A 12,085-nucleotide genomic window follows, 5' to 3' on the forward strand; every position below is an offset into this window, starting at 1 on the left:
TTTTTTTAAGAAGGCTACTTGAGCCCAGATAGTCTAAGTAACTGTAAAATTGAATGCGTAGTCGAGATGAAACCAGGTTTTTAGAATAAAAAGAAAATCCAATAATAATACAGTTTATATTATGTATTTCGTAAAATGGAGATGATTTACATGTAACGTAAGTGAAAACTGCAGTTGTTTTCAGAACCCTGGACAGCGACACGTGACGCAGAATTTCACTACACTAAAAAAAAGTGTTAGCTTGCAATTAAGTTGTTGTTGTTGTTTTTTTATTAGTATGACTGTTTACTTTTATCTTTTTTACTTCTTTTTGCATCACTGAAACTGTATTTTCCTGTTTTTCATTCTAAAGCTGCTTTGAAACAATCTGAATTGTATAAATAACCTATTTAAAGATGTCGTGACTTTTTTCCATGGACAATGAAAAGACAAATCTTTGTAGAATCTTTATAGCCCTTTATCATACAAAAGAGACGGTTCATAGTTACCACATCTGTCAAGCTCCAAACATCTGGATTGTTCTTCAAATCCCTATTCAGCACGTCAGAGCTTTGGGCGAGGTTTGACATCACAGATGACACGTCACTGATTTTCATATGGTGCGGTAACTGCACATAATGCAGCGGTTTTCATATACAGAATGGAGAATGATATTTGAGAACCGTCATGAAAGAAAAAAAGTTTTTAAAAATAGGACTTTAAAAATAGCGCACACATATGGACATTTCAGGGTGGTAAATTAACTTGCGCCACCTGCCAAGTTCAGGTAGTTTGAGCCTGTCCTCCAACAAAAAACGACCATAGGTCGTTTGTGCAAGCACCTTATTACGACCGAGCAGCAACCTCCCGCTCTCTCTAGTGAAGCCAATAAGGAAGTGACTAAAACTGCAATTCATCGACTGGCCGCTTGAGCCCCACGTTAAAATGGCCAACTTTACAGCAGAAAAAAACATGTTTTCAGCCTGGTGCAAAAAATGATTATGGTCTATATAGCTAATTTTGCCCTTCATGACAACTGTAAGGGGGGTGAATTTTTTTATAACTCATCCGTTTAAATTATATTAAGCCTTAAAGTTCTGCATAATTAAGGGCGTGGTCACTTGAGTGACAGGTGAATTGCCACTGCTGTCACAGCCGTCGCGCTAGGTGGGCGTGGCTTCAGCAACCAGCTCCCGCCCTTTTGCCCAAGATGCCAAGATGGCGACGGCTCGCTCTGCACACTTTAGGCTTCAAAAACTCTCTTCAGGAGTCTACGGGTGACGTCACGGACACTACGTCCACGTTTTTATACAGTCTATGATTACGACCTATATTTAGGTTTTAAAGTTAAGCGCCCTCTAGCGGGCGTAAAAGATAATGACAGTATCGCGTTGCGTCTGTTGTCATGAAATGACGTATAACGTCATTACCAATCAAAACGCATGTTTATTTAAATGCAACGTGTGGGCTTTTTACACCGATCTCACAGTATTTCCTACATATTTTACTAGGCGGTTTATTCGTTCGAATGACCACACCTAACCCCAACCCTAAACCTAACCCTCACAGAAATCATGCTAAATTATGATTTATTGAGCATATACATTTTCGTGCACATCCGTTCCCTTGGGTCGAACCCATGATAGCATGATTACATATCAAGGTATAACGCAATAATCTACCAACTGAGCTACATGAAACGCAAATCAGAGTGCAAATATAAAAGTACAAAACATTAATATGAAAACAACCTTTTGCCGATACGGGCGCAATTGTAGTATACGATGGGTAGTATTTCTGGGATTTGGACAAACGACCTATACAAGCGGTTGGAGGACAGGTTGGGTAGTTTTTTTTTTGTTTTGTTTTTTACATTTTTTATCCAGTGTTTGTTATTTAATTGTTATTATAATGGCAAATTATTTTTCTAGGATTTACCTTTTTATTATATGAATATGTTCCATGAGGTAAATTTATAATGCTAATAAAGCCTCCACACAAAAAAGTCAGTAAACAGCCATGATTGGCCAATATCAGTACTGCGCCCTGTTTAATCCCAAATTTTTCCCAGACATGAAAATCATATATATGTCACGGTTCATGAATGCATTGTTTCCTGCTTGCCTCATGTTTACGTCATGCTGATAGTTTGATGTGGGCGTTACCGCTGATCATTAGTGATCAACGGCAGCTGCATCTAATTCCAATAGCCTACTTAATGCCCTGTCTTTCGCCTCTTGTTTGTCAGATCGTTGTTTGAGGTCCTCGGTGCTGCATGTCTTTCTTCCTCCCATTCAGCGTTCATTCTTGTGGGTCTGTTCTGGTTCCGTGTTTCACTGTGGATTACTTCGTCATCACCTGGACCTTTCATCATCCTCACCATCTCACGTGTCCTGTGCTGTCATCGAGGTCCCTGCGCCACCCGCCATCAGCTGAAGCCTTTCTCATTCATTTCTGTCAATAAACAGTTACTTGCATTTTGCTTCCTGTCTTCAATCCCTGACAATATAATGATGGCCCTCATACATAATGTGTTATTAGTAACCCTTTGAAATAATCAATCATTATCTTTTGATTTATTTTTATTCATTTTATATATTTTTTGGAAGTGTTTTTTTGGAAAATTGTGTTTTATGTTCGGTCACAATTGTAACCGGTGGGATAATGTGTGTAATAACCAGTGTTGGGGAGTAACTAGTTACATGTAACGGCGTTACGTAATTTAATTACAAAATAAATGTAACAGTAATCAGTTACAGTTACTAAGAAAAAATGAGTAATTAAATTACAGTTACTTATGAAAATTGTAACGATTACAAAGAGGATTACATTTGAATATTTACACACATCCACATACAGCTTATTTCTTTCCCAAATTGCACTAAGACATATGACCCATAATCACCGAGACGCGGAAAACACATTCGTAGAATCCAGTCATAAAAATGAAATTCAGCCTATAACGCGGACGCAATATGCCACATTTTGGACGAATAAATCAAAAGTAGGTCAGTACACTTGAATCAAAACCCGATATGGACTGATGTCTGTGAATAGTAATCCGCAAAAAGACTGAATATGAATTCTGCACGTTCTGCGTGTCTGTGGAAATCAGGCGCTGACTGGACATCGGGAGAACCGGGACTATTCCCGGTGGCCTGGCAGACGATTTGGCCTTCTACTTTAATATTGTTATTGTATAATTGCAGGCCGAATATACTAAAGCGATTATTTCCGAATCCGCCATTCGATAATTAAATCTCTAATAAATCATGAATCGGTTAGTCGTGACTGGCAATGGTTGGGCTCGCGCGCTCTCCGCGCCACCGCCGAACGGTTTGGATCAGACTCCGAGTAATCAATGCGAGAGAGAGAGACCGGAGTGAACTGTGTAAGCGCACAGCTGGAGCAGAGAAGCGACACTTCTGTTCAGGGTTTCAGGTGCAGGTCAGTTTCATCTGTAAAGATGCTAATGTAGTTTTGTCTTTGTTTACTTAGTCAAGCAGCAGCAGCACATTGCTCGCAATCACTCAAAATACTGTATAAACGACGTCATTATTATCTTTTGTAATGTTACAGTAGTAAGTTAGCAGACAAATCATCATATTTTATCATAGGTTTAGGGGGAGCTAGTGGATACAAAAACACAACCCTTAGGAAAATTAATGTAGCCTATGGTATGGCACTAACCGTGGTTTAACTATGGAATTTGTAGTAAAAATAAATACAAGTGGTAATTCATTTGCCAAAAAAACAAAATTGCACTTACAAAACATGGTAAAAGTCAAATAAAAACCTTCAGTATTAAAGTCATGAGAGAGATGGATGGATAATGGAAGTGAAGGTGCAGTTCAGGAGAGAACTCTTAATTACGTTGCATGTCCCCGACCTAAGGATTCACATTTTTTCATGTCAGGTCCAAAAAAATAATAATAGGGTTGTCCATGTTTCAGAATGGGTTGTGGGTGTATGAGTGGGAGATTTCCCAGCCTATTTTTTTCCCAGTCCGCCCCTCATGGAAATTAATCTCTAGAAAAGTCACTTCATGAGCATTTTTTACTTGTTTTGAGAAACTATCATCATATCATATACAAAGAGACAGCAGTGTTTCAAAAAGACACCAATGTTTCAGGAGTTTAGTACACAAAATAGGACACATGCTTATTAGATAACCGTACTTGAGTTGATGTATATGCTTTTATCTTTTTATTAACTATTTTTCCCCAAACCATTGTTAGATGCAGTTAGATGCCTGTAGTTATGCAAAGATTTGGTTTAAAAACAGTATCTATAAACTAGTTCTTTTGATTTTAAATCTGCTTTGAACTTCAGATCAATCTCTAAGTAAAAGGCACTACTAAAGTCTGATTGTGTGGTGGATGTGTTCAAATGTGATCATCTTAATTTAAGTGATGAAGGATGGTGAAAGTCTGACAGTATTGAGCACTACTGTAAGGTTAAACCTGCATGGTGTAAAATGGTTGAAGATGATTAACAGTTGCAAATTAACATTCATTAGAAATTTATAAAAGTAATCAAAATGTACTCAAAAGTAATTAGTTACATTACTTTATTAAAGTAATTAAAAAAGTTACACTACTATTACATTTTAAATAGGGTAACTTGTAATCTGTAACCTATTACATTTCCAAAGTAACCTTCCCAACACTGGTAATAACATATATATTATGTTGAAATAACATATTTCTGCAGTCATAAAAATTGTTAGAAATCTTAGCCCAACTGTTTGATGACCACACTCAACAAGACTAAATATATGTGTTTGCATACATGAATACTATACACCCTAAAGATCATGTGTACCAAAAACCTTTGTTAAGACACTTAAGTTGTCAGGATCCTGCCCTGACAGTATTGTCTGTCCTGTCTTTGTTTATTGTTTCTTTGTTTATTTTGTGCCTGAGCACATAGCTGTGTCTTTGCTTGTGTTGGCCATGTGCTCCTCTCGTCCTGCCTCCTCGTTTTCAATCACCACATCCCCTTGTTTAGTCCTTGTTTGTACAGTTGTGTTCACCTGATCCGAGTGCTCTGTTCCCTTTATATTGTGCTCATTTCCCTCTGTTCTTTGCTGGTTTGTTTTGTGTGTGCCTTCTGCTTGCCAGTCTTTTGATCTGTGTCTATCTCTTGTCTCTCATGTTGTCTTGTCTTTGTGTGTGTCTGTGTTGTTCCTGCCCTGCTTCCTGAGTCCTTCCTTGTCGCTGATTCTTCTGACCTGATGGACATATCGGTGCTTCAAGAGTTACTATCCCCAGAATCAAGCCTGTGGTTCCTTGAGTTGCTACCAAGTCTCCTTTTGCCACAGAGTCGGAGCTACCCCTGTCCCCGAACAGCCTGTTCTCCTGTCATGTACCCAGCCCTATTGTGTGGACTGTCTTCCTGCCTCATCTGTTTGTTCTCATTCTTGTTAATAAACTTTGTTCTCCCCGTTCATTCTGCATCTGGGTTCTCCTTTGCCAAATCCTGACAGAACTACCCTTTAGTTTTGGAGCTTTGATCCAGCCATCATCTTCTCAAGGTCCAAACAGGAAGTAAACTGCTCTGGTCATGTGACAATTTGGACTAATCATGTGAAACTGCACATATTTAACCCTCTGGGCTTCTTCGTAAATGGGTTACACTTAGCTTCCTCCGGGTCAAAAAAGACCGAAGCCTTAAAAATGTAACTTTTTTTTTCCCAGGAAAACCAATCAAATATATTTTTGTTCAATAATATTTTTTGTATATTATTTAGAATTTTTAAAGATTTTTATGATACTTTGCATTAATTATATATTTTTTATGAGCAATTTTTTCCATTAGAATTAATATATATATTTTTATTTTATTTTAATTTTAATTTTTTTTCAATAAATGCACCATTGCACATCAAAATAGAGTGCAGGCCTAAAATAAAAAAAAATTCAAGTGAGAAGAGCGCCATCCAGTGGCTTTAAAATATAATAAATGTGTGTAATGTCCTGTAACCGCCTATAGGCTGCCATAGCTTTTTTTTATTTATTTTGTTTATTCCCATTTGGAAAGAAAAAAAATCGAATTACTAAGCAACCACTGAATGGAACAACACAATCTATATATCATTTTAAAGCTTAGGATCTCAGCTTTTTAATGCATCTAATCACATTTATTAACTCTTAACGAGTGCTGAGTAATCCCTCTAAAACCGAGTGTACCGCCAGCAGGCGCCACCTAGCTGCGAAAATATTCATTACCATATTTTTCAAAAATATTGCCTTGATTAACACAAAGTTGATGTCATTTGAAAGCTTAGGGTATGACCTTTACAGTGAATGTATCCACTTTGAAAAAATCTTAAGTATTGCTGAGTTATTTGGTGATAAATACAATTTCTTTTTTTTTCATAATCTATAAAATAATGTACTGCAATGTGTCAAAAACATCATACAGCTCATGAAACATTCACAGATCATTGAAAATGGCACTTCATTTTTTACAGCATATTATTACAATTACAATGAGCCTAAAATTAACATAATCTATTGCTTTTATGACTAGATATTCTTCATGGAGAAACAATTGCCCATGAGGGGGCGTCAAAGACTGTACAAAAAGGCTATCTCTGTTCCAAATGCTGTAACTTTTGATTCCTTTATCCAAATTATTATTATTTTTTATCCAGATGCAGCTAACATGTAGGGGGACTTCACTAAAAAAGAATTTTCCTCCTACCTTATTTCCTTCCTGAGTTATTCCATGACAAATAAGAAAGATATGCAAAATCATAATACAAATTATATATATATTTTGTCTTTTATCCGCAATTTCTCTGCAGGACAATGTCTAAATGTAATCTAATTTATATTTTTGAAAAATTTAAAAAGAGTTCTTTCAAACGATACCTACCTTTTGACTCTCCTTGCTATAGTTTTGGAGTTATTATGATTATATAGTAAAATATAGCAAAATTTGCTGTTTCAGTCTTACCAGTTAATTTCTCTGTGTGTGTGTGTGTTTGTGTGTGTGGGTGTGTGTGTGTGGGGGGGAGGGTGTCTTATTTGCACTCTTGATGTTTTAGAGTGTCACCCCTTCATTGCTGTACACTTTTTTTCTGCACAGTGGCTGATCTGTAGTTTGTACCACCAAAGTTTCTCTGAGTTTTCGGATTTTCTTGTATTTCCCATTCATTTCCTATGTGGGTCATTTTTGACCCGTAGGAAGCTAAGTGTGCAATTTTTTTTTACGACCCTTTAACATATCAGAATCATCTCCTTGATTTTTTTGTGTGTTCACATAGGTAATACAACAAAAGTCACCAAGTTTCATCCCCCTCCGATGAAGCAAAAAAATTTAAAAATTTAAAACGTACATGGTTTCGGTCTTTTTTGACCCGAAGAAGCCCAGAGATCCTTTATTTTTTCCATATTTGCAGGAAGTGCACTAAAACATTAGTCGGTAAGGTTTTAGAGCTTTATAAATGAAAAACTTTTTTATGGTCAGTATTGTGACGAGTGGGATTAAATGGGTTCAGTAAATTATTATTATTATTTTTTTAACGCAAAATTTATGAAACTTAAGATTGGTTTGTGATGTAGCTGCTCTCAGATTCAGAACCATAGATGCTTGCTTCACCTTTCAACAAGTTTCTTTGCATACTCTTCATTACACTGTGCTTCATTTATAATACAATCTGCAGCCAAATTCTCTGAACAAACATCTAATCCTCTAACGTGATGCAGAACTTAGCTGGGTTTTACCTGGAAGTGACGATTATATGATGTATATGTGCCTTTCTGCTGTTGGTTTTAATATTAATGAGGTAAATCCACACTTTGCATGAAGAAGTGTTAGCAAATTCTTGAGCAGCAACAACAGTACCTTATATGCCATTGTTGTGTACAAACCCAATTCCAAAAAAGTTGGGACACTGAACAAACTAAGTAAAAAAAGGAATGGAATAATTTACAAATCTCATAAACTTATATTTTATTCACAATATAATATAGATAACATATCAAATGTTGAAAATGAGACATTTTGAAATGTCATGCCAAATATTGGCTCATTTTGGATTTCATGAGAGCTACACATTCCAAAAAAGTTGGGGCAATAAGAGGCCGGAAAAGTTAAATGTATATATAAGGAACAGCTGGAGGACCAATTTGCAACTTATTAGGTCAATTGGCAACATGATTGGGTAGAAAAAGAGCCTCTCAGACTGGCAGTGTCTCTCAGAAGTGAAGGTGGGCAGATGATCAACAATTCCCCCAATGCTGCGGTGAAAAATAGTGGAGCAATATCAGAAAGGAGTTTCTCAGAGAACAATTGCAAAAAGTTTGAAGTTATCATCATCTACAGTGCATAATATCATCCAAAGATTCAGAAAATCTGGAACAATCTCTGTGCGTAAGGGTCACGGCCGGAAAACCATACTGGATGCCTGTGATCTTCGGGCCCTTAGACGGCACTGGATCACATACAGGTATGATACTGTAATGGAAATCACAACATGGGCTCAGGAATACTTCCAGAAAACATTGTCGGTGAAAACAATCCACCATGCCATTTGCCGTTGCCGGCTAAAACTCTATAGGTCAAAAAAGAAGCCATATCTAAACATGATCCAGAAGCTCAGGCGTTTTCTCTGGGCCAAGACTCATTTAAAATGGACTGTGGCAAAGTGGAAAACTGTTCTGTGGTCAGACGAATCAAAATTTGAAAACTGGGACGCCATGTCATCCGGACTAAAGAGGACAAGGACAACCCAAGTTGTTATCAGCTATCAGTTCAGAATTCTGCATCTCTGATGGTATGGGGTTGCATGAGTGCATGTGGCATGGGCAGCTTACACATCTGGAAAGGCACCATCAATGCTGAAAGGTATATCAAAGTTCTAGAACAACATACGCTCCCATCCAGACGTCATCTCTTTCAGGGAAGACCTTGCATTTTCCAACATGACAATTCCAGACCACATACTGCATCAATTACAACATCATGGCTGTGTAGAAGAAGGATCCGGGTACTGAAATGGCCAGCCTGCAGTCCAGATCTTTCACCCATAGAAAACATTTGGTGCATCATAAAGAGGAAGATGCGACAAAGAAGACCTAAGACAGTTGAGCAACTAGAAGTATTAGACAAGAATGGGACAACATTCCTATTAGTCTAGATGGAAATAGGGGTCCACGCGCACCCCCCGGCTTTTTTTGTGCCACTTGATTTTTTAAAATCCTTAAAGTGTCTATTTTCATAATCTGCCAGGTACCAAGCTGAAATAATGTCCCAAAGGGTTCTTTTTAACCCTTTGCTGCACCCGACCGGAACCCGAAAAATCAAAAAATGATATAGAAAGTGGCATAACATTAGAAGTAAACAACATACAGACACAAATGAACACATTTTCCCATACAATTCTGGCCCCAGGAATTTATTGGAATGGTTATTTTTGATATTTGACAACATATTGACCTTATTTCTAGACAAAAATTGCAAGATATGGACAAAAATGTGTAGAGGATTAACTATTTTTTTGTTTTCTCAAGCGCATAGGGTGATTTATTTTCCACAACCTGTTATTTCTTTATCATTCAAGTGTCTATTTTAAGATTAAATTTGGTACCAAGCTGAAATAATGTCAGAAATGCTTTATTTTTAACCCTTTGCACTGAACCCGAAAAATCTAAATATGATGGCATAACTTTTGATGTAAACATCTCACAGAGACAAATGGACAAACTGTCAAGCTGTCTGGTCTCTGTTTCCCTGGGTGTCCACTAGTGGTCTCACTTCCCCATAGGCACCTCACCGCAGGCACTACAATTCCCACAAAGCCTTGTCCCTTCATCACGGTAATTGCACACCTGTTAATTACACTCAGGTGTCTTCACTTTCATAGTCATTATCCTGCCCATATAATCCGGTCTGTTTCCAATTGTCGTCATGGAGTCCTTACTTTTCGTCACCTAGTTTCCTCGCGTTTCCTAGTCCTTGAGTTCCTGTTCTTGTTCCTGTTTGTTTGTTTGTTTCTGTTTGGATATTGTTGGTTACGACCCCGGCTTGTTTTTGACCCTGATTTGGATTACCCTTAATAAAACCACACTGCACTTGGATCTTCCGTCTCCTGTGTTCCCGTTCGTGACAGAAGGACTCCATCATGCTAAGATCCAGCGGTGTGGGATTTCGTATAAGTTCCCCAGCCACCATAGAGGATCGGATGGGGAGACTTTCTAACCTAACCACTCTCCGTCAAACGGTTCCTGTTTACCCTCCAGTGTCGAGTCAGGTTCCCATTGACCCTCCAGAGTCGAGTCAGGTTCCCTTTGACCCTCCAGAGTCGAGTCAGGTTCCCGTTGACCCTCCAGAGTCAGGTCAAGTCACCGTTGACCCTCCAGAGTCAGGTCAAGTCACCGTTGACACTCCAGGGTCAGGTCAAGTCACCGTTGACCCTCCAGAGTCAGGTCAAGTCACCGTTGACCCTCCAGAGTCAGGTCAAGTCACCGTTGACCCTCCAGGGTCAGGTCAAGTCCCCGTTGACACTCCAGAGTCAGGTCAAGTCCCCGTTGACCCTCCAGAGTCAGGTCAAGTCACCGTTGACACTCCAGAGTCAGGTCAATTCACCGCTGACACTCCAGAGTCAGGTCAAGTCCCTGTTGACACTCCAGAGTCAGGTCAAGTCCCCGTTGACACTCCAGAGTCAGGTCAAGTCACCGTTGACACTCCAGAGTCAGGTCAAGTCACCGTTGACACTCATGAGTTAAGCACTACCACAGTAAGACCTCAGGAGTCAAGTCAAGTCACTGGTGATCTTCAAGGACAGAGTCAAGTCACTGGTGTTCTTCATGGACAGATTCAAGTCACCGGGGTTCTTCATGGACAGATTCAAGTCACCATTGATCTGCATGTGCAAAAGCAAGTCGCCAGTGATCTTCATGGACAAGGTCAAGTCACCAATGATCTTCATGGGCAAAGTCAAGTCACCAATGATCTTCATGGGCAAAGTCAAGTCTCCAATGATCTTCATGGGCAAAGTCAAGTCACCAGTGTTCTTCATGGGCAAGGTCAAGTCACCGACTATCTTCATGGGCAAAGGCAAGTCACCATTGATCTTCATGGGCAAAGTCAAGTCACCAATGATCTTCATGGGCAAAGTCAAGTCACCAGTGTTCTTCATGGGCAAGGTCAAGTCACCGACTATCTTCATGGGCAAAGGCAAGTCACCATTGATCTCCATGAGCAGAGTCAAGTCACCAATGATCTTCATGAGCAGAGTCAAGACACCATTGATTTTCCTGAATCCAGTCTAAACTCTGCGGAACTACCAGAGCTTCTCCACGTCTCTGCTGAACTACCAGAGCCTCTCCACGTCTCAGCCAAACTCTCTGAGCGCTCGACTGATCCTGTCGTGGCCACGGAGGCCACCCTTAACTTGTTCATGTTCTCTGTTTCAGACTTGCCTATCCAGACTTGCTCTCATGTATCATCGATCCCACTGTGGTGGTCCTCGGTGCCGCCCTGGGGGGCTCCTGTCTCTACTGTACGGTTGTGGTGGTCTTCTGCGCCGCCCTGGTTGGCTCCTGTCTCGACCGCATGGCTGTGGTGGTCTTCTGCGCTGCCCTGGTGGGCTTCTGTCTCGACCGCACGGTTGCGGTGGTCTTCTGTACTGCCCTGGTGGGCTTCTGCTTTGACCGCACAGACGTGGTGGTCTTCTGCGCCGCCCTGGTGGGTTTCTGACTCAAGTTCCAGTTCCACCTTGCTCCACCCTGGACTACTGCCCTGTCGGTTTGGCCCTGGGCCACTGAACTTTCTGTCCTTGCTGGACTTGTGTTTTGTTGTTTTGTTATGTTTTGTTTTTTGCCCTTTTCTCTCTGTTTCCCTCTATGGACCTGGCCCTCCGTCCCTCCCCCTGATCCTCCGCCGGTCCACCTCCCTCCTGGGCACCCTGTTTTTGTTTTGCACTTCTTGTCTCTGTTTCCCCATTTTTACCTGGCCCTCCGTCCCTCCCCCTGGTCCTCCGCCGCTCCACCTCCCTCCTGGTCTCTGTGTTCCTTGGTCTCTTCTTGGTTTCGGGTGGAGCATCTGGTAGCTGCTCCATGGAGGAGGGGGTAATGTCACGCTGTCTGGTCTCTGT

At 40.1% G+C, this 12,085-nt stretch overlaps 1 long non-coding RNA gene across 1 annotated transcript in view; it reads left to right on the forward strand.

Annotated features, from left to right (window-relative positions):
• Positions 1-12,085, forward strand: part of LOC132143723 (uncharacterized) — a 303,135-nt gene that overhangs the window by 167,735 nt on the left and 123,315 nt on the right. The window lies entirely within an intron of this gene.

Source organism: Carassius carassius, chromosome 7, assembly GCF_963082965.1.
Source record: "Carassius carassius chromosome 7, fCarCar2.1, whole genome shotgun sequence".
NCBI lineage: Eukaryota > Metazoa > Chordata > Actinopteri > Cypriniformes > Cyprinidae > Carassius > Carassius carassius.